Genomic DNA, 23,589 nt, shown 5'->3' on the forward strand with positions numbered 1-23,589 from the left:
TGTTGTCTCCCAGTCCCTCTCTCTCAGGGAGATATCTGTACACTGACTGGTGTCTCTCAGCCCCTCTCTCTCAGGGAGATATCTGTACACTGAGTGGTGTCTCACAGCCCCTGTCTCTCAGGGAGATATCTGTACACTGACTGGTGTCTCTCAGTCCCTGTCTCTCAGGGAGAAATCTGTACACTGAGTGGTGTCTCTCAGTCCCTCTCTCTCAGGGAGATATCTGTACACTGACTGGTGTCTCTCAGTCCCTGTCTCTCAGGGAGATATCTGTACACTGAGTGGTGTCTCACAGTCCCTCTCACTCAGGGAGATATCTGTACACTGACTGGTGTCTCTCAGTCCCTCTCTCTCAGGGAGATATCTGTACAATGACTGGTGTCTCTCAGTCCCTGTCTCTCAGGGAGATATCTGTACAGTGACTGGTGTCTCTCAGTCCCTCTCTCTCAGGGAGATATCTGTACACTGACTGGTGTCTCTCAGTCCCTGTCTCTCAGGGAGATATCTGTACACTGAGTGGCGTCTCACAGTCCCTCTCTCTCAGGGAGATATCTGTACACTGACTGGTGTCTCTCAGTCCCTCTCTCTCAGGGAGATATCTGTACGCTGACTGGTGTCTCTCAGTCCCTCTCTCTCAGGGAGATATCTGTACACTGACTGGTGTCTCTCAGACCCTCTCTCTCAGGGAGATATCTGTACACTGACTGGTGTCTCTCAGCCCCTCTCTCTCAGGGAGATATCTGTACACTGAGTGGTGTCTCTCAGTCCCTGTCTCTCAGGGAGATATCTGTACACTGACTGGTGTCTCTCAGTCCCTCTCTCTCAGGGAGGTATCTGTACACTGACTGGTGTCTCTCAGGCCCTCTCTCTCAGGGAGATATCTGTACATTGTCTGGTGTCTCACAGTCCCTCTCTCTCAGGGAGATATCTGTACACTGAGTGGTGTCTCTCAGCCCCTCTCTCTCAGGGAGATATCTGTACACTGAGTGGTGTCTCACAGCCGCTGTCTCTCAGGGAGATATCTATACAGTGACTGGTGTCTCTCAGTCCCTCTCTCTCAGGGAGATATCTGTACACTGAGTGGTGTCTCTCAGTCCCTCTCTCTCAGGGAGATATCTGTACACTGAGTGGTGTCTCTCAGTCCCTGTCTCTCAGGGAGATATATGTACAGTGACTGGTGTCTCTCAGTCCCTCTCTCTCAGGGAGGGATCTGAACACTGAGTGGTGTCTCTCAGTCCCTGTGTCTCAGGGAAATATATGTACACTGACTGGTGTCTCTCAGTCCCTCTCTCTCAGGGAGATATCTGTACACTGACTGGTGTCTCTCAGTCCCTCTCTCTGGGAGATATCTGTACACTGAGTGGTGTCTCACAGTCCCTCTCTCTCAGGGAGATATCTGTACACTGACTGGTGTCTCTCAGTCCCACTCTCTCAGGGAGATATCTGTACACTGAATGGTGTCTCTCAGTCCCTCTCTCTCAGGGAGATATCTGTACTCTGACTGGTGTCTCTCAGTCCCTGTCTCTCAGGGAGATATCTGTGCACTGAGTGGTGTCTCTCAGTCCCTCTCTCTCAGGGAGATATCTGTACACTGAGTGGTGTCTCTCAGTCCCTCTCTCTCAGGGAGATATCTGTACACTGAGTGGTGTCTCTCAGTCCCTCTCTCTCAGGGAGATATATGTACACTGAGTGGTTTTTCTCAGTCCCTCTCTCTCTGGGAGGTATCTGTACACTGAGTGGTGTCTCTCAGTCCCTCTCTCTCAGGGAGATATATGTACACTGACTGGTGTCTGTCAGTCCCTGTCTCTCAGGGAGATATATGTACACTGACTGGTGTCTCTCAGTCCCTCTCTCTCAGGGAGGTATCTGTACACTGAGTGGTGTCTCTCAGTCCCTGTCTCTCAGGGAGATATATGTACACTGACTGGTGTCTCTCAGTCCCTCTCTCTCAGGGAGATATCTGTACACTGAGTGGTGTCTCTCAGTCCCTCTCTCTCAGGGAGATATCTGTACACTGAGTGGTGTCTCTCAGTCCCTGTCTCTCAGGGAGATATCTGTACACTGACTGGTGTCTCTCAGTCCCTCTCTCTCAGAGAGATATCTGTACACTGACTGGTGTCTCACAGTCCCTCTCTCTCAGAGAGATATCAGTACACTGAGTGGTGTCTCTCAGTCCCTCTCTCTCAGGGAGATATCTGTACACTGAGTGGTGTCTCTCAGTCCCTCTCTCTCAGGGAGATATCTGTACACTGAGTGTTTTCTCTCAGTCCCTGTGTCTCAGGGAGATATATGTACACTGACTGGTGTCTCTCAGTCCCTCTCTCTCAGGGAGATATCTGTACACTGACTGGTGTCTCTCAGTCCCTCTCTCTGAGAGATATCTGTACACTGAGTGGTGTCTCACAGTCCCTCTCTCTCAGGGAGATATCTGTACACTGACTGGTGTCTCTCAGTCCCTGTCTCTCAGGGAGATATCTGTACACTGAGTGGTGTCTCTCAGGGAGATATCTGTACACTGACTGGTGTCTCTCAGTCCCTGTCTCTCAGGGTGATATATGTACACTGAGTGGTGTTTCTCAGTCCCTCTCTCTCAGGGATGTATCTGTACACTGAATGGTGTCTCTCAGTCCCTGTCTCTCAGGGACATATCTGTACACTGACTGGTGTCTCTCAGTCCCTCCCTCACAGGGAGGTATCTGTACACTGAGTGGTGTCTCTCAGTCCCTGTCTCTCAGGGAGACATCTGTACACTGACTGGTGTCTCTCAGTCCCTGTCTCTCAGGGAGCTTTATGTACACTGAGTGGTGTCTCTCAGGGAGATATCTGTACACTGAGTGGTGTCTCCCAGTCCCTCTCTCTCAGGGAGATATCTGTACACTGACTGGTGTCTCTCAGCCCCTCTCTCTCAGGGAGATATCTGTACACTGAGTGGTGTCTCACAGCCCCTGTCTCTCAGGGAGATATCTGTACACTGACTGGTGTCTCTCAGTCCCTGTCTCTCAGGGAGAAATCTGTACACTGAGTGGTGTCTCTCAGTCCCTCTCTCTCAGGGAGATATCTGTACACTGACTGGTGTCTCTCAGTCCCTGTCTCTCAGGGAGATATCTGTACACTGAGTGGTGTCTCACAGTCCCTCTTTCTCAGGGAGATATCTGTACACTGACTGGTGTCTCTCAGTCCCTCTCTCTCAGGGAGATATCTGTACAATGACTGGTGTCTCTCAGTCCCTGTCTCTCAGGGAGATATCTGTACAGTGACTGGTGTCTCTCAGTCCCTCTCTCTCAGGGAGATATCTGTACACTGACTGGTGTCTCTCAGTCCCTGTCTCTCAGGGAGATATCTGTACACTGAGTGGCGTCTCACAGTCCCTCTCTCTCAGGGAGATATCTGTACACTGACTGGTGTCTCTCAGTCCCTCTCTCTCAGGGAGATATCTGTACGCTGACTGGTGTCTCTCAGTCCCTCTCTCTCAGGGAGATATCTGTACACTGACTGGTGTCTCTCAGTTCCTCTCTCTCAGGGAGATATCTGTACACTGACTGGTGTCTCTCAGCCCCTCTCTCTCAGGGAGATATCTGTACACTGAGTGGTGTCTCTCAGTCCCTGTCTCTCAGGGAGATATCTGTACACTGACTGGTGTCTCTCAGTCCCTCTCTCTCAGGGAGGTATCTGTACACTGACTGGTGTCTCTCAGGCCCTCTCTCTCAGGGAGATATCTGTACACTGACTGGTGTCTCACAGTCCCTCTCTCTCAGGGAGATATCTGTACACTGAGTGGTGTCTCACAGCCCCTGTCTCTCAGGGAGATATCTATACACTGACTGGTGTCTCTCAGTCCCTCTCTCTCAGGGAGATATCTGTACACTGAGTGGTGTCTCTCAGTCCCTCTCTCTCAGGGAGATATCTGTACACTGAGTGGTGTCTCTCAGTCCCTGTCTCTCAGGGAGATATATGTACACTGACTGGTGTCTCTCAGTCCCTCTCTCTCAGGGAGGGATCTGAACACTGAGTGGTGTCTCTCAGTCCCTGTGTCTCAGGGAGATATATGTACACTGACTGGTGTCTCTCAGTCCCTCTCTCTCAGGGAGATATCTGTACACTGACTGGTGTCTCTCAGTCCCTCTCTCTGGGAGATATCTGTACACTGAGTGGTGTCTCACAGTCCCTCTCTCTCAGGGAGATATCTGTACACTGACTGGTGTCTCTCAGTCCCACTCTCTCAGGGAGATATCTGTACACTGAATGGTGTCTCTCAGTCCCTCTCTCTCAGGGAGATATCTGTACTCTGACTGGTGTCTCTCAGTCCCTGTCTCTCAGGGAGATATCTGTGCACTGAGTGGTGTCTCTCAGTCCCTCTCTCTCAGGGAGATATCTGTACACTGAGTGGTTCTCTCAGTCCCTCTCTCTCAGGGAGATATCTGTACACTGAGTGGTGTCTCTCAGTCCCTGTCTCTCAGGGAGATATATGTACACTGAGTGGTGTTTCTCAGTCCCTCTCTCTCTGGGAGGTATCTGTACACTGAGTGGTGTCTCTCAGTCCCTCTCTCTCAGGGAGATATATGTACACGGACTGGTGTCTGTCAGTCCCTGTCTCTCAGGGAGATATATGTACACTGACTGGTGTCTCTCAGTCCCTCTCTCTCAGGGAGGTATCTGTACACTGAGTGGTGTCTCTCAGTCCCTGTCTCTCAGGGAGATATATGTACACTGACTGGTGTCTCTCAGTCCCTCTCTCTCAGGGAGATATCTGTACACTGTGTGGTGTCTCTCAGTCCCTCTCTCTCAGGGAGATATCTGTACACTGAGTGGTGTCTCTCAGTCCCTGTCTCTCAGGGAGATATCTGTACACTGAGTGGTGTATCTCAGTCCCTGTCTCTCAGGGAGATATCTGTACACTGACTGGTGTCTCTCAGTCCCTCTCTCTCAGAGAGATATCTGTACACTGACTGGTGTCTCACAGTCCCTCTCTCTCAGAGGGATATCAGTACACTGAGTGGTGTCTCTCAGTCCCTCTCTCTCAGGGAGATATCTGTACACTGAGTGGTGTCTCTCAGTCCCTCTCTCTCAGGGAGATATCTGTACACTGAGTGGTGTCTCTCAGTCCCTGTCTCTCAGGGAGATATATGTACACTGACTGGTGTCTCTCAGTCCCTCTATCTCAGGGAGGTATCTGTACACTGACTGGAATCTCTCAGTCCCTGTCTCTCAGGGAGATATCTGTACACTGAGTGGTGTCTCAGAGTCCCTCTCTCTCAGGGAGATATCTGGACACTGAGTGGTGTCTCACAGCCCCTGTCTCTCAGGGAGATATCTCTACACTGACTGGTGTCTCTCAGTCCCTGTCTGTCAGGGAGATATCTATACACTGAGTGGTGTCTCTCAGTCCCTCTCTCTCAGGGAGATATCTGTACACTGACTGGTTTCTCTCAGTCCCTGTCTCTCAGGGAGATATCTGTACACTGAGTGGTGTCTCACAGTCCCTCTCTCTCAGGGAGATATCTGTACACTGACTGGTGTCTCGCAGTCCCTGTCTCTCAGGGAGATATCTGTACACTGAGTGGTGTCTCTCAGTCCCTCTCTCTCAGGGAGATATCTGTACACTGACTGGTGTCTCTCAGTCCCTGTCTCTCAGGGAGATATCTGTACACTGAGTGGTGTCTCACAGTCCCTCTCTCTCAGGGTGATATATGTACACTGACTGGTGTCTCTCAGTCCCTCTCTCTCAGGGAGGTATCTGTACACTGAGTGGTGTCTCTCAGTCCCTGTCTCTCAGGGAGCTTTATGTACACTGAGTGGTGTCTCTCAGGGAGATATCTGTACACTGAGTGGTGTCTCTCAGTCCCTCTCTCTCAGGGAGATATCTGTACACTGACTGGTGTCTCTCAGCCCCCCTCTCTAAGGGAGATATCTGTGCACTGAGTGGTGTCTCACACTCCCTCTCTCTCAGGGAGATATCTGTACACTGACTGGTGTCTCTCAGTCCCTGTCTCTCAGGGAGATATCTGTAAACTGAGTGGTGTCTCTCAGTCCCTCTCTCTCAGGGAGATATCTGTACTCTGACTGGTGTCTCTCACTCCCTGTCTCTGAGGGAGATATCTGTACACTGAGTGGTGTCTCTCAGTTGCTCTCTCTCAGGCAGATATCTGTACACTGAGTGGTGTCTCACAGCCCCTGTCTCTCAGGGAGATATCTGTACTCTGACTGGTGTCTCTCACTCCCTGACTCTGAGGGAGATATCTGTACACTGAGTGGTGTCTCTCATTTGCTCTCTCTCAGGGAGATATCTGGACACTGACAGGTGTCTCTCAGTCCCTCTCTCTCAGGGAGATATCTGTACACTGAGTGGTGTCTCTCAGTCCCTCTGTCTCAGGGATATATCTGTACACTGAGTGGTGCATCTCAGTCCCTGTCTCTCAGGGAGATATATGTACTCTGACTGGTGTCTCTCAGTCCCTCTCTCTCAGGGAGATATCTGTACACTGAGTGGTGTCTCACAGCCCCTGTCTCTCAGGGAGATATCTGTACACTGACTGGTGTCTCTCAGTCCCTGTCTGTCAGGGAGATATCTATACACTGAGTGGTGTCTCACAGTCCCTCTCTCTCAGGGAGATATCTGTACACTGACTGGTGTCTCTCAGTCCCTGTCTCTCAGGGAGCTTTATGTACACTGAGTGGTGTCTCTCAGGGAGATATCTGTACACTGACTGGTGTCTCTCAGTCCCTGTCTCTCAGGGAGCTTTATGTACACTGAGTGGTGTCTCTCAGTCCCTCTCTCTCAGGGAGATATCTGTACACTGACTGGTGTCTCAGTCCCTGTCTCTCAGGGATATATCTGTACACTGAGTGGTGTCTCTCAGTCCCTCTCTCTCAGGGAGATATCTGTGCACTGACTGGTGTCTCTCAGTCCCTGTCTCTCAGGGAGATATCTGTACACTGAGTGGTGTCTCACAGTCCCTCTCTCTCAGGGAGATATCTGTACACTGACTGGTGTCTCTCAGTCCCTGTCTCTCAGGGAGATATCTGTACACTGAGTAGTGTCTATCAGTCCCTCTCTCTCAGGGAGATATCTGTACACTGACTGGTGTCTCTCTTTCCCTGTCTCTCAGGGAGATATCTATACACTGAGTGGTGTCTCTCAGTCCCTGTCTCTCAGGGAGATATCTGTAAACTGACTGGTGTCTCTCAGTCCCTCTCTCTCAGGGAGATATCTGTACACTGACTGGTGTCTCTCAGTCCCTCTCTCTCAGGGAGATATCTGTACACTGAGTGGTGTCTCACAGCCCCTGTCTCTCAGGGAGATATCTGTACACTGACTGGTGTCTCTCAGTCCCTGTCTCTCAGGGAGAAATCTGTACACTGTGTGGTGTCTCTCAGTCCCTCTCTCTCAGGGAGATATCTGTACACTGACTGGTGTCTCTCAGTCCCTGTCTCTCAGGGAGATATCTGCACACTGAGTGGTGTCTCACAGTCCCTCTCTCTCAGGGAGATATCTGTACACTGAGTGGTGTCTCTCAGTCCCTCTCTCTCAGGGAGGTATCTGTACACTGAGTGGTGTCTCTCAGTCCCTGTCTCTCAGGGAGACATCTGTACACTGACTGGTGTCTCTCAGTCCCTGTCTCTCAGGGAGCTTTATGTACACTGACTGGTGTCTCTCAGTCCCTGTCTCTCAGGGAGACATCTGTACACTGAGTGGTGTCTCTCAGCCCCTCTCTCTCAGGGAGATATCTGTACACTGACTGGTGTCTCTCAGTCCCTCTCTCTCAGGGAGATATCTGTACACTGACTGGTGTCTTTCAGTCCCTGTCCCTCAGGGAGATATCTGTACTCTGACTGGTGTCTCTCACTCCCTGACTCTGAGGGAGATATCTGTACACTGAGTGGTGTCTCTCATTTGCTCTCTCTCAGGGAGATATCTGGACACTGACAGGTGTCTCTCAGTCCCTCTCTCTCAGGGAGATATCTGTACACTGAGTGGTGTCTCTCAGTCCCTCTGTCTCAGGGATATATCTGTACACTGAGTGGTGCATCTCAGTCCCTGTCTCTCAGGGAGATATATGTACTCTGACTGGTGTCTCTCAGTCCCTCTCTCTCAGGGAGATATCTGTACACTGAGTGGTGTCTCACAGCCCCTGTCTCTCAGGGAGATATCTGTACACTGACTGGTGTCTCTCAGTCCCTGTCTGTCAGGGAGATATCTATACACTGAGTGGTGTCTCACACTCCCTCTCTCTCAGGGAGATATCTGTACACTGACTGGTGTCTCTCAGTCCCTGTCTCTCAGGGAGCTTTATGTACACTGAGTGGTGTCTCTCAGGGAGATATCTGTACACTGACTGGTGTCTCTCAGTCCCTGTCTCTCAGGGAGCTTTATGTACACTGAGTGGTGTCTCTCAGTCCCTCTCTCTCAGGGAGATATCTGTACACTGACTGGTGTCTCAGTCCCTGTCTCTCAGGGATATATCTGTACACTGAGTGGTGTCTCTCAGTCCCTCTCTCTCAGGGAGATATCTGTGCACTGACTGGTGTCTCTCAGTCCCTGTCTCTCAGGGAGATATCTGTACACTGAGTGGTGTCTCACAGTCCCTCTCTCTCAGGGAGATATCTGTACACTGACTGGTGTCTCTCAGTCCCTGTCTCTCAGGGAGATATCTGTACACTGAGTAGTGTCTATCAGTCCCTCTCTCTCAGGGAGATATCTGTACACTGACTGGTGTCTCTCAGTCCCTGTCTCTCAGGGAGATATCTATACACTGAGTGGTGTCTCTCAGTCCCTGTCTCTCAGGGAGATATCTGTAAACTGACTGGTGTCTCTCAGTCCCTCTCTCTCAGGGAGATATCTGTACACTGACTGGTGTCTCTCAGTCCCTCTCTCTCAGGGAGATATCTGTACACTGAGTGGTGTCTCACAGCCCCTGTCTCTCAGGGAGATATCTGTACACTGACTGGTGTCTCTCAGTCCCTGTCTCTCAGGGAGAAATCTGTACACTGTGTGGTGTCTCTCAGTCCCTCTCTCTCAGGGAGATATCTGTACACTGACTGGTGTCTCTCAGTCCCTGTCTCTCAGGGAGATATCTGCACACTGAGTGGTGTCTCACAGTCCCTCTCTCTCAGGGAGATATCTGTACACTGAGTGGTGTCTCTCAGTCCCTCTCTCTCAGGGAGGTATCTGTACACTGAGTGTTGTCTCTCAGTCCCTGTCTCTCAGGGAGACATCTGTACACTGACTGGTGTCTCTCAGTCCCTGTCTCTCAGGGAGCTTTATGTACACTGACTGGTGTCTCTCAGTCCCTGTCTCTCAGGGAGACATCTGTACACTGAGTGGTGTCTCTCAGCCCCTCTCTCTCAGGGAGATATCTGTACACTGACTGGTGTCTCTCAGTCCCTCTCTCTCAGGGAGATATCTGTACACTGACTGGTGTCTCTCAGTCCCTGTCCCTCAGGGAGATATCTGCACACTGAGTGGTGTCTCACAGTCCCTCTCTCTCAGGGAGATATCTGTACACTGAGTGGTGTCTCTCAGTCCCTCTCTCTCAGGGAGATATCTGTACACTGACTGGTGTCTCTCAGTCCCTGTCTCTCAGGGAGATATCTGTACACTGAGTGGTGTCTCACAGTCCCTCTCTCTCAGGGAGATATCTGTACACTGACTGGTGTCTCTCAGTCCCTCTCTCTCAGGGAGATATCTGTCCGCTGACTGGTGTCTCTCAGTCCCTCTTTCACAGGGAGATATCTGTACACTGAGTGGTGTCTCTCAGTCCCTCTCTCTCAGGGAGATATCTGTACACTGACTGGTGTCTCTCAGTCCCTGTCTCTCAGGGAGATATATGTACACTGACTGGTGTCTCTCAGTCCCTCTCTCTCAGGGAGGTATCTGTACACTGAGTGGTGTCTCTCAGTCCCTGTCTCTCAGGGAGATATATGTACACTGACTGGTGTCTCTCAGTCCCTCTCTCTCAGGGAGATATCTGTACACTGACTGGTGTCTCTCAGTCCCTCTCTCTCAGGGAGATATCTGTACACTGACTGGTGTCTCTCAGTCCCTGACTCTCAGGGAGATATCTGTACACTGACTGGTGTCTCTCAGTCCCTCTCTCTCAGGGAGAAATCTGTACGCTGACTAGTGTCTCTCAGTCCCTCTCTCTCAGGGAGATATCTGTACACTGAGTGGTGTCTCTCAGTCCCTCTCTCTCAGGGAGATATCTGTACACTGACTGGTGTCTCTCAGTCCCTGTCTCTCAGGGAGATATATGTTCACTGACTGGTGTCACTCAGTCCCTCTCTCAGGAAGGTATCTGTACACTGAGTGGTGTCTCTCAGTCCCTGTCTCTCAGGGAGATATATGTACACTGACTGGTGTCTCTCAGTCCTTGTCTCTCAGGGAGATATCTGTACACTGACTGGTGTCTCTCAGCCCCCCTCTCTCAGGGAGATATCTGTGCACTGAGTGGTGTCTCACACTCCCTCTCTCTCAGGGAGATATCTGTACACTGACTGGTGTCTCTCATTCCCTGTCTCTCAGGGAGATATCTGTACACTGAGTGGTGTCTCTCAGTCCCTCTCTCTCAGGGAGATATCTGTACTCTGACTGGTGTCTCTCACTCCCTGTCTCTGAGGGAGATATCTGTACACTGAGTGGTGTCTCTCAGTTGCTCTCTCTCAGGCAGATATCTGTACACTCAGTGGTGTCTCACAGCCCCTGTCTCTCAGGGAGATATCTGTACTCTGACTGGTGTCTCTCACTCCCTGACTCTGAGGGAGATATCTGTACACTGAGTGGTGTCTCTCATTTGCTCTCTCTCAGGGAGATATCTGGACACTGACAGGTGTCTCTCAGTCCCTCTCTCTCAGGGAGATATCTGTACACTGAGTGGTGTCTCTCAGTCCCTCTCTCTCAGGGATATATCTGTACACTGAGTGGTGCATCTCAGTCCCTGTCTCTCAGGGAGATATATGTACTCTGACTGGTGTCTCTCAGTCCCTCTCTCTCAGGGAGATATCTGTACACTGAGTGGTGTCTCACAGCCCCTGTCTCTCAGGGAGATATCTGTACACTGACTGGTGTCTCTCAGTCCCTGTCTGTCAGGGAGATATCTATACACTGAGTGGTGTCTCACAGTCCCTCTCTCTCAGGGAGATATCTGTACACTGACTGGTGTCTCTCAGTCCCTGTCTCTCAGGGAGCTTTATGTACACTGAGTGGTGTCTCTCAGGGAGATATCTGTACACTGACTGGTGTCTCTCAGTCCCTGTCTCTCAGGGAGCTTTATGTACACTGAGTGGTGTCTCTCAGTCCCTCTCTCTCAGGGAGATATCTGTACACTGACTGGTGTCTCAGTCCCTGTCTCTCAGGGAGATATCTGTACACTGAGTGGTGTCTCTCAGTCCCTCTCTCTCAGGGAGATATCTGTGCACTGACTGGTGTCTCTCAGTCCCTGTCTCTCAGGGAGATATCTGTACACTGAGTGGTGTCTCACAGTCCCTCTCTCTCAGGGAGATATCTGTACACTGACTGGTGTCTCTCAGTCCCTGTCTCTCAGGGAGATATCTGTACACTGAGTGGTGTCTATCAGTCCCTCTCTCTCAGGGAGATATCTGTACACTGACTGGTGTCTCTCAGTCCCTGTCTCTCAGGGAGATATCTATACACTGAGTGGTGTCTCTCAGTCCCTGTCTCTCAGGGAGATATCTGTACACTGACTGGTGTCTCTCAGTCCCTCTCTCTCAGGGAGATATCTGTACACTGACTGTTGTCTCTCAGTCCCTCTCTCTCAGGGAGATATCTGTACACTGAGTGGTGTCTCACAGCCCCTGTCTCTCAGGGAGATATCTGTACACTGACTGGTGTCTCTCAGTCCCTGTCTCTCAGGGAGAAATCTGTACACTGTGTGGTGTCTCTCAGTCCCTCTCTCTCAGGGAGATATCTGTACACTGACTGGTGTCTCTCAGTCCCTGTCTCTCAGGGAGATATCTGCACACTGAGTGGTGTCTCACAGTCCCTCTCTCTCAGGGAGATATCTGTACACTGAGTGGTGTCTCTCAGTCCCTCTCTCTCAGGGAGGTATCTGTACACTGAATGGTGTCTCTCAGTCCCTGTCTCTCAGGGAGACATCAGTACACTGACTGGTGTCTCTCAGTCCCTGTCTCTCAGGGAGCTTTATGTACACTGAGTGGTGTCTCTCAGGGAGATATCTGTAAACTGAGTGGTGTCTCTCAGTCCCTCTCTCTCAGGGAGATATCTGGACACTGAGTGGTGTCTCTCAGCCCCTCTCTCTCAGGGAGATATCTGTACACTGACTGGTGTCTCTCAGTCCCTCTCTCTCAGGGAGATATCTGTACACTGACTGGTGTCTCTCAGTCCCTCTCTCTCAGGGAGATATCTGTCCGCTGACTGGTGTCTCTCAGTCCCTCTCTCTCAGGGAGATATCTGTACACTGAGTGGTGTCTCTCAGTCCCTCTCTCTCAGGGAGATATCTGTACACTGACTGGTGTCTCTCAGTCCCTGTCTCTCAGGGAGATATATGTACACTGACTGGTGTCTCTCAGTCCCTCTCTCTCAGGGAGGTATCTGTACACTGAGTGGTGTCTCTCAGTCCCTGTCTCTCAGGGAGATATATGTACACTGACTGGTGTCTCTCAGTCCCTCTCTCTCAGGGAGATATCTGTACACTGACTGGTGTCTCTCAGTCCCTCTCTCTCAGGGAGATATCTGTACACTGACTGGTGTCTCTCAGTCCCTGACTCTCAGGGAGATATCTGTACACTGACTGGTGTCTCTCAGTCCCTCTCTCTCAGGGAGATATCTGTACACTGACTGGTGTCTCAGTCCCTGTCTCTCAGGGAGATATCTGTACACTGAGTGGTGTCTCTCAGTCCCTCTCTCTCAGGGAGATATCTGTGCACTGACTGGTGTCTCTCAGTCCCTGTCTCTCAGGGAGATATCTGTACACTGAGTGGTGTCTCACAGTCCCTCTCTCTCAGGGAGATATCTGTACACTGACTGGTGTCTCTCAGTCCCTGTCTCTCAGGGAGATATCTGTACACTGAGTGGTGTCTATCAGTCCCTCTCTCTCAGGGAGATATCTGTACACTGACTGGTGTCTCTCAGTCCCTGTCTCTCAGGGAGAAATCTGTACACTGTGTGGTGTCTCTCAGTCCCTCTCTCTCAGGGAGATATCTGTACACTGACTGGTGTCTCTCAGTCCCTGTCTCTCAGGGAGATATCTGCACACTGAGTGGTGTCTCACAGTCCCTCTCTCTCAGGGAGATATCTGTACACTGAGTGGTGTCTCTCAGTCCCTCTCTCTCAGGGAGGTATCTGTACACTGAATGGTGTCTCTCAGTCCCTGTCTCTCAGGGAGACATCAGTACACTGACTGGTGTCTCTCAGTCCCTGTCTCTCAGGGAGATATCTGTACACTGACTGGTGTCTCTCAGTCCCTCTCTCTCAGGGAGATATCTGTACACTGACTGGTGTCTCTCAGCCCCTCTCTCTCAGGGAGATATCTGTCCGCTGACTGGTGTCTCTCAGTCCCTCTCTCTCAGGGAGATATCTGTACACTGAGTGGTGTCTCTCAGTCCCTCTCTCTCAGGGAGATATCTGTACACTGACTGGTGTCTCTCAGTCCCTCTCTCTCAGGGAGATATCTGTACACTGACTGGTGTCTCTCAGTCCCTGACTCTCAGGGAGATATCTGTACACTGACTGGTGTCTCTCAGTCCCTCTCTCTCAGGGAGATATCTGTACGCTGACTAGTGTCTCTCAGTCCCTCTCTCTCAGGGAGATATCTGCACACTGAGTGGTGTCTCACAGTCCCTCTCTCTCAGGGAGATATCTGTACACTGAGTGGTGTCTCACATTCCCTCTCTCTCAGGGAGATATCTGTACACTGAGTGGTGTCTCTCAATCCCTCTCTCTCAGGGAGATATCTGTACACTGACTGGTGTCTCTCAGTCCCTGTCTCTCAGGGAGATATCTGTACACTGAGTGGTGTCTCTCAGTCCCTGTCTCTCAGGGAGATATCTGTACACTGAGTGGTGTCTCTCAGTCCCTGTCTCTCAGGGAGATATATGTACACTGACTGGTGTCTCTCAGTCCCTCTCTCTCAGGGAGGTATCTGTACACTGACTGGTGTCTCTCAGTCCCTGTCTCTCAGGGAGATATCTGTACACTGAGTGGTGTCTCAGAGTCCCTCTCTCTCAGGGAGATACATGTACACTGAGTGGTGTCTCTCAGTCCCTGTCTCTCAGGGAGATATATGTACACTGACTGGTGTCTCTCAGTCCCTCTCTCTCAGGGAGATATCTGTACACTGAGTGGTGTCTCTCAGTCCCTGTCTCTCAGGGAGATATCTGTACACTGAGTGGTGTCTCTCAGTCCCTGTCTCTCAGGGAGATATATGTACACTGACTGGTGTCTCTCAGTCCCTCTCTCTCAGGGAGGTATCTGTACACTGACTGGTGTCTCAGTCCCTGTCTCTCAGGGAGATATCTGTACACTGAGTGGTGTCTCAGAGTCCCTCTCTCTCAGGGAGATATATGTACACTGAGTGGTGTCTCTCAGTCCCTCTCTCTCAGGGAGATATATGTACACTGACTGGTGTCTCTCAGTCCCTCTCTCTCAGGGAGATATCTGTACACTGACTGGTGTCTCTCAGTCCCTCTCTCTCAGGGAGATATCCGTACACTGAGTGGTGTCTCACAGCCCCTGTCTCTCAGGGAGATATCTGTACACTGACTGGTGTCTCTCAGTCCCTGTCTGTCAGGGAGATATCTATACACTGAGTGGTGTCTCTCAGTCCCTCTCTCTCAGGGAGATATCTGTACACTGACTTGTGTCTCTCAGTCCCTGTCTGTCAGGGAGATATCTATACACTGAGTGGTGTCTCACAGTCCCTCTCTCTCAGGGAGATATCTGTACACTGACTGGTGTCTCTCAGTCCCTCTCTCTCAGGGAGATATCTGTACACTGAGTGGTGTCTCACAGCCCCTGTCTCTCAGGGAGATATCTGTACACTGACTGGTGTCTCTCAGTCCCTGTCTCTTAGGGAGAAATCTGTACACTGAGTGGTGTCTCTCAGTCCCTCTCTCTCTCAGGGAGATATCTGTACACTGAGTGGTGTCTCTCAGTCCCTGTCTCTCAGGGAGATATCTGTACACTGAGTGGTGTCTCACAGTCCCTCTCTCTCAGGGAGATATCTGTACACTGAGTGGTGTCTCTCAGTCCCTCTCTCTCAGGGAGATATCTGTACACTGACTGGTGTCTCTCAGTCCCTGTCTCTCAGGGAGATATCTGTACACTGAGTGGTGTCTCACAGTCCCTCTCTCTCAGGGAGATATCTGTACGCTGACTGGTGTCTCTCAGTCCCTCTCTCTCAGGGAGATATCTGTACACTGAATGGTGTCTCTCAGTCCCTCTCTCTCAGGGAGATATCTGTACAATGACTGGTGTCTCTCAGTCCCTCTCTCTCAGGGCGATATCTGTACACTGACTGGTGTCTCTCAGTCCCTGTCTCTCAGGGAGAAATCTGTACACTGAGTGGTGTCTCTCAGTCCCTGTCTCTCAGGGAGATATCTGTACACTGAGTGGTGTCTCTCAGTCCCTGTCTCTCAGGGAGATATCTGTACACTGAGTGGTGTCTCTCAGTCCCTCTCTCTCAGGGAGATATCTGTACACTGAGTGGTGTCTCTCAGTCCCTCTCTCTCAGGGAGATATCTGTACACTGAGTGGTGTCTCTCAGTCCCTCTCTCTCAGGGAGATAACTGTACACTGAATGGTGTCTCTCACTCCCTCTCTCTCTGGGAGGTATCTGTACACTGAGTGGTGTCTCTCAGTCCCTGTCTCTCAGGGAGATATATGTACACTGACTGGTGTCTCTCAGTCCCTGTCTCTCAGGGAGATAACTGTACACTGACTGGTGTCTCTCAGTCCCTCTCTCTCAGGGAGATATATGTACACTGACTGGTGTCTCTCAGTCCCTCTCTCTCAGGGAGATATCTGTACACTGAGTGGTGTCTCACAGTCCCTCTCTCTCAGGGAGATATCTGTACGCTGACTGGTGTCTCTCAGTCCCTCTCTCTCAGGGAGATATCTGTACACTGAATGGTGTCTCTCAGTCCCTCTCTCTCAGGGAGATATCTGTACAATGACTGGTGTCTCTCAGTCCCTCTCTCTCAGGGCGATATCTGTACACTGACTGGTGTCTCTCAGTCCCTGTCTCTCAGGGAGAAATCTGTACACTGAGTGGTGTCTCTCAGTCCCTGTCTCTCAGGGAGATATCTGTACACTGAGTGGTGTCTCTCAGTCCCTGTCTCTCAGGGAGATATCTGTACACTGAGTGGTGTCTCTCAGTCCCTCTCTCTCAGGGAGATATCTGTACACTGAGTGGTGTCTCTCAGTCCCTCTCTCTCAGGGAGATATCTGTACACTGAGTGGTGTCTCTCAGTCCCTCTCTCTCAGGGAGATAACTGTACACTGAATGGTGTCTCTCACTCCCTCTCTCTCTGGGAGGTATCTGTACACTGACTGGTGTCTCTCAGTCCCTGTCTCTCAGGGAGATATATGTACACTGACTGGTGTCTCTCAGTCCCTCTCTCGGGGAGGTATCTGTACACTGAGTGGTGTCTCTCAGTCCCTGTCTCTCAGGGAGATATATGTACACTGACTGGTGTCTCTCAGTCCCTGTCTCTCAGGGAGATATCTGTACACTGACTGGTGTCTCTCAGTCCCTCTCTCTCAGGGAGATATATGTACACTGACTGGTGTCTCTCAGTCCCTCTCTCTCAGGGAGATATCTGTACACTGAGTGGTGTCTCTCAGTCCCTGTCTCTCAGGGAGATATATGTACACTGAGTGGTGTCTCTCAGTCCCTCTCTCGGGGAGGTATCTGTACACTGACTGGTGTCTCTCAGTCCCTCTCTCTCAGGGAGATATCTGTACACTGAGTGCTGTCTCTCAGTCCCTGTCTCTCAGGGAGATATCTGTACACTGACTGGTGTCTCTCAGTCCCTCTCTCTCAGGGAGATATCTGTACACTGACTGGTGTCTCTCAGTCCCTGTCTCTCAGGGAGATATCTGTACACTGACTGGTGTCTCTCAGTCCCTGTCTCTCAGGGAGATATCTGTGCACTGACTGGTGTCTCTCAGTCCCTCTCTCTCAGGGAGATATATGTACACTGACTGGTGTCTCTCAGTCCCTGTCTCTCAGGGAGATATCTGTACACTGACTGGTGTCTCTCAGTCCCTGTCTCTCAGGGAGATATCTGTGCACTGACTGGTGTCTCTCAGTCCCTGTCTCTCAGGGAGATATCTGTACACTGAGTGGTGTCTCTCAGTCCCTGTCTCTCAGGGAGATATCTGTACACTGACTGGTGTCTCTCAGTCCCTCTCTCTCAGGGAGATATCTGTACACTGAGTGGTGTCTCTCAGTCCCTGTCTCTCAGGGAGATATCTGTACACTGAGTGGTGTCTCTCAGACCCTCTCTCTCAGGGAGATATCTGTACACTGAATGGTGTCTCTCAGTCCCTCTCTCTCAGGGAGATATCTGTGCACTGACTGGTGTCTCTCAGTCCCTGTCTCTCAGGGAGATATCTGTACACTGACTGGTGTCTCTCAGTCCCTCTCTCTCAGGGAGATATCTGTACACTGACTGGTGTCTCTCAGTCCCTCTCTCTCAGGGAGATATCTGTACTCTGAGTGGTGTCTCACAGTCCCTCTCTCACAGGGAGATATCTGTGCACTGACTGGTTTCTCTCAGTCCCTCTCTCTCAGGGAGATATTTGTACACTGACTGGTGTCTCTCAGTCCCTGTCTCTCAGGGAGATATCTATACACTGAGTGGTGTCTCTCAGTCCCTGTCTCTCAGGGAGATATCTGTACACTGACTGGTGTCTCTCAGTCCCTGTCTCTCAGGGAGATATCTGTACACTGACTGGTGTCTCTCAGTCCCTGTCTCTCAGGGAGATATCTGTACTCTGACTGGTGTCTCTCTGTCCTTGTCTCTCAGGGAGATATCTGTGCACTGACTGGTGTCTCTCAGTCCCTGTCTCTCAGGGAGATATCTGTACTCTGAGTGGTGTCTCACAGTCCCTCTCTCTCAGGGAGATATCTGTACACTGACTGGCGTCTCTCAGTCCCTGTCTCTCAGGGAGATATCTGTACACTGAGTGGTGTATCTCAGTCCCTCTCTCTCAGGGAGATATCTGTACACTGACTGGTGTCTCTCAGTCCCTGTCTCTCAGGGAGATATCTATACACTGAGTGGTGTCTCTCAGTCCCTGTCTCTCAGGGAGATATCTGTACACTGACTGGTGTCTCTCAGTCCCACTCTCTCAGGGAGATATCTGTACACTGAAGTGGTGTCTCTCAGTCCCCCTCTCTCAGGGAGATATCTGTACACTGAGTGGTGTCTCACAGCCCCTGTCTCTCAGGGAGATATCTGTACACTGAGTGCTGTCTCTCAGTCCCTGTCTCTCAGGGAGATATCTGTACACTGACTGGTGTCTCTCAGTCCCTCTCTCTCAGGGAGATATCTGTACACTGACTGGTGTCTCTCAGTCCCTGTCTCTCAGGGAGATATCTGTACACTGACTGGTGTCTCTCAGTCCCTGTCTCTCAGGGAGATATCTGTGCACTGACTGGTGTCTCTCAGTCCCTCTCTCTCAGGGAGATATAAGTACACTGACTGGTGTCTCTCAGTCCCTGTCTCTCAGGGAGATATCTGTACACTGACTGGTGTCTCTCAGTCCCTGTCTCTCAGGGAGATATCTGTGCACTGACTGGTGTCTCTCAGTCCCTGTCTCTCAGGGAGATATCTGTACACTGAGTGGTGTCTCTCAGTCCCTGTCTCTCAGGGAGATATCTGTACACTGACTGGTGTCTCTCAGTCCCTCTCTCTCAGGGAGATATCTGTACACTGAGTGGTGTCTCTCAGTCCCTGTCTCTCAGGGAGATATCTGTACACTGAGTGGTGTCTCTCAGTCCCTCTCTCTCAGGGAGATATCTGTACACTGAATGGTGTCTCTCAGTCCCTCTCTCTCAGGGAGATATCTGTGCACTGACTGGTGTCTCTCAGTCCCTGTCTCTCAGGGAGATATCTGTACACTGACTGGTGTCTCTCAGTCCCTCTCTCTCAGGGAGATATCTGTACACTGACTGGTGTCTCTCAGTCCCTCTCTCTCAGGGAGATATCTGTACTCTGAGTGGTGTCTCACAGTCCCTCTCTCACAGGGAGATATCTGTGCACTGACTGGTTTCTCTCAGTCCCTCTCTCTCAGGGAGATATTTGTACACTGACTGGTGTCTCTCAGTCCCTGTCTCTCAGGGAGATATCTATGCACTGAGTGGTGTCTCTCAGTCCCTGTCTCTCAGGGAGATATCTGTACACTGACTGGTGTCTCTCAGTCCCTGTCTCTCAGGGAGATATCTGTACACTGACTGGTGTCTCTCAGTCCCTGTCTCTCAGGGAGATATCTGTACTCTGACTGGTGTCTCTCTGTCCTTGTCTCTCAGGGAGATATCTGTGCACTGACTGGTGTCTCTCAGTCCCTGTCTCTCAGGGAGATATCTGTACTCTGAGTGGTGTCTCACAGTCCCTCTCTCTCAGGGAGATATCTGTACACTGACTGGTGTCTCTCAGTCCCTGTCTCTCAGGGAGATATCTGTACACTGAGTGGTGTATCTCAGTCCCTCTCTCTCAGGGAGATATCTGTACACTGACTGGTGTCTCTCAGTCCCTGTCTCTCAGGGAGAAATCTGTACACTGAGTGGTGTCTCTCAGTCCCTGTCTCTCAGGGAGATATCTGTACACTGACTGGTGTCTCTCAGTCCCTCTCTCTCAGGGAGATATCTGTACACTGACTGGTGTCTCTCAGTCCCTCTCTCTCAGGGAGATATCTGTACACTGACTGGTGTCTCTCAGTCCCTCTCTCTCAGGGAGATATCTGTACACTGACTGGTGTCTCTCAGTCCCTCTCTCTCAGGGAGATATCTGTACACTGACTGGTGTCTCTCAGTCCCCCTCTCTCAGGGAGATATCTGTACACTGAGTGGTGTCTCACAGCCCCTGTCTCTCAGGGAGATATCTGTACACTGAGTGCTGTCTCTCAGTCCCTGTCTCTCAGGGAGATATCTGTACACTGACTGGTGTCTCTCAGTCCCTCTCTCTCAGGGAGATATCTGTACACTGACTGGTGTCTCTCAGTCCCTGTCTCTCAGGGAGATATCTGTACACTGACTGGTGTCTCTCAGTCCCTGTCTCTCAGGGAGATATCTGTGCACTGACTGGTGTCTCTCAGTCCCTCTCTCTCAGGGAGATATATGTACACTGAGTGGTGTCTCTCAGTCCCTGTCTCTCAGGGAGATATCTGTACACTGACTGGTGTCTCTCAGTCCCTGTCTCTCAGGGAGATATCTGTGCACTGACTGGTGTCTCTCAGTCCCTGTCTCTCAGGGAGATATCTGTACACTGAGTGGTGTCTCTCAGTCCCTGTCTCTCAGGGAGATATCTGTACACTGACTGGTGTCTCTCAGTCCCTCTCTCTCAGGGAGATATCTGTACACTGAGTGGTGTCTCTCAGTCCCTGTCTCTCAGGGAGATATCTGTACACTGAGTGGTGTCTCTCAGTCCCTCTCTCTCAGGGAGATATCTGTACACTGAATGGTGTCTCTCAGTCCCTCTCTCTCAGGGAGATATCTGTGCACTGACTGGTGTCTCTCAGTCCCTGTCTCTCAGGGAGATATCTGTACACTGACTGGTGTCTCTCAGTCCCTCTCTCTCAGGGAGATATCTGTACACTGACTGGTGTCTCTCAGTCCCTCTCTCTCAGGGAGATATCTGTACTCTGAGTGGTGTCTCACAGTCCCTCTCTCACAGGGAGATATCTGTGCACTGACTGGTTTCTCTCAGTCCCTCTCTCTCAGGGAGATATTTGTACACTGACTGGTGTCTCTCAGTCCCTGTCTCTCAGGGAGATATCTATGCACTGAGTGGTGTCTCTCAGTCCCTGTCTCTCAGGGAGATATCTGTACACTGACTGGTGTCTCTCAGTCCCTGTCTCTCAGGGAGATATCTGTACACTGACTGGTGTCTCTCAGTCCCTGTCTCTCAGGGAGATATCTGTACTCTGACTGGTGTCTCTCTGTCCTTGTCTCTCAGGGAGATATCTGTGCACTGACTGGTGTCTCTCAGTCCCTGTCTCTCAGGGAGATATCTGTACTCTGAGTGGTGTCTCACAGTCCCTCTCTCTCAGGGAGATATCTGTACACTGACTGGTGTCTCTCAGTCCCTGTCTCTCAGGGAGATATCTGTACACTGAGTGGTGTATCTCAGTCCCTCTCTCTCAGGGAGATATCTGTACACTGACTGGTGTCTCTCAGTCCCTGTCTCTCAGGGAGAAATCTGTACACTGAGTGGTGTCTCTCAGTCCCTGTCTCTCAGGGAGATATCTGTACACTGACTGGTGTCTCTCAGTCCCTCTCTCTCAGGGAGATATCTGTACACTGACTGGTGTCTCTCAGTCCCTCTCTCTCAGGGAGATATCTGTACACTGACTGGTGTCTCTCAGTCCCTCTCTCTCAGGGAGATATCTGTACACTGACTGGTGTCTCTCAGTCCCTCTCTCTCAGGGAGATATCTGTACACTGACTGGTGTCTCTCAGTCCCCCTCTCTCAGGGAGATATCTGTACACTGAGTGGTGTCTCACAGCCCCTGTCTCTCAGGGAGATATCTGTACACTGAGTGCTGTCTCTCAGTCCCTGTCTCTCAGGGAGATATCTGTACACTGACTGGTGTCTCTCAGTCCCTCTCTCTCAGGGAGATATCTGTACACTGACTGGTGTCTCTCAGTCCCTGTCTCTCAGGGAGATATCTGTACACTGACTGGTGTCTCTCAGTCCCTGTCTCTCAGGGAGATATCTGTGCACTGACTGGTGTCTCTCAGTCCCTCTCTCTCAGGGAGATATATGTACACTGAGTGGTGTCTCTCAGTCCCTGTCTCTCAGGGAGATATCTGTACACTGACTGGTGTCTCTCAGTCCCTGTCTCTCAGGGAGATATCTGTGCACTGACTGGTGTCTCTCAGTCCCTGTCTCTCAGGGAGATATCTGTACACTGAGTGGTGTCTCTCAGTCCCTGTCTCTCAGGGAGATATCTGTACACTGACTGGTGTCTCTCAGTCCCTCTCTCTCAGGGAGATATCTGTACACTGAGTGGTGTCTCTCAGTCCCTGTCTCTCAGGGAGATATCTGTACACTGAGTGGTGTCTCTCAGTCCCTCTCTCTCAGGGAGATATCTGTACACTGAATGGTGTCTCTCAGTCCCTCTCTCTCAGGGAGATATCTGTGCACTGACTGGTGTCTCTCAGTCCCTGTCTCTCAGGGAGATATCTGTACACTGACTGGTGTCTCTCAGTCCCTCTCTCTCAGGGAGATATCTGTACACTGACTGGTGTCTCTCAGTCCCTCTCTCTCAGGGAGATATCTGTACTCTGAGTGGTGTCTCACAGTCCCTCTCTCACAGGGAGATATCTGTGCACTGACTGGTTTCTCTCAGTCCCTCTCTCTCAGGGAGATATTTGTACACTGACTGGTGTCTCTCAGTCCCTGTCTCTCAGGGAGATATCTATACACTGAGTGGTGTCTCTCAGTCCCTGTCTCTCAGGGAGATATCTGTACACTGACTGGTGTCTCTCAGTCCCTGTCTCTCAGGGAGATATCTGTACACTGACTGGTGTCTCTCAGTCCCTGTCTCTCAGGGAGATATCTGTACTCTGACTGGTGTCTCTCTGTCCTTGTCTCTCAGGGAGATATCTGTGCACTGACTGGTGTCTCTCAGTCCCTGTCTCTCAGGGAGATATCTGTACTCTGAGTGGTGTCTCACAGTCCCTCTCTCTCAGGGAGATATCTGTACACTGACTGGTGTCTCTCAGTCCCTGTCTCTCAGGGAGATATCTGTACACTGAGTGGTGTATCTCAGTCCCTCTCTCTCAGGGAGATATCTGTACACTGACTGGTGTCTCTCAGTCCCTGTCTCTCAGGGAGAAATCTGTACACTGAGTGGTGTCTCTCAGTCCCTGTCTCTCAGGGAGATATCTGTACACTGACTGGTGTCTCTCAGTCCCTCTCTCTCAGGGAGATATCTGTACACTGACTGGTGTCTCTCAGTCCCTCTCTCTCAGGGAGATATCTGTACACTGAGTGGTGTCTCACAGCCCCTGTCTCTCAGGGAGATATCTGTACACTGACTGGTGTCTCTCAGTCCCTCTCTCTCAGGGAGAAATCTGTACACTGAGTGGTGTCTCTCAGTCCCTCTCTCTCAGGGAGATATCTGTACACTGACTGGTGTCTCTCAGTCCCTCTCTCTCAGGGAGATATCTGTACGCTGACTGGTGTCTCTCAGTCCCTCTCTCTCAGGGAGATATCTGTACACTGAGTGGTGTCTCTCAGTCCCTCTCTCTCAGGGAGATATCTGTACACTCACTGGTGTCTCTCAGTCCTTGTCTCTCAGGGAGATATATGTACACTGACTGGTGTCTCTCAGTCCCTCTCTCTCAGGGAGGTATCTGTACACTGAGTGGTGTCTCTCAGTCCCTG

The sequence above is a fragment of the Heterodontus francisci genome, chromosome 33 (genome assembly GCF_036365525.1).
Source record: "Heterodontus francisci isolate sHetFra1 chromosome 33, sHetFra1.hap1, whole genome shotgun sequence".
NCBI classification, from domain to species: Eukaryota; Metazoa; Chordata; class Chondrichthyes; order Heterodontiformes; family Heterodontidae; genus Heterodontus; species Heterodontus francisci.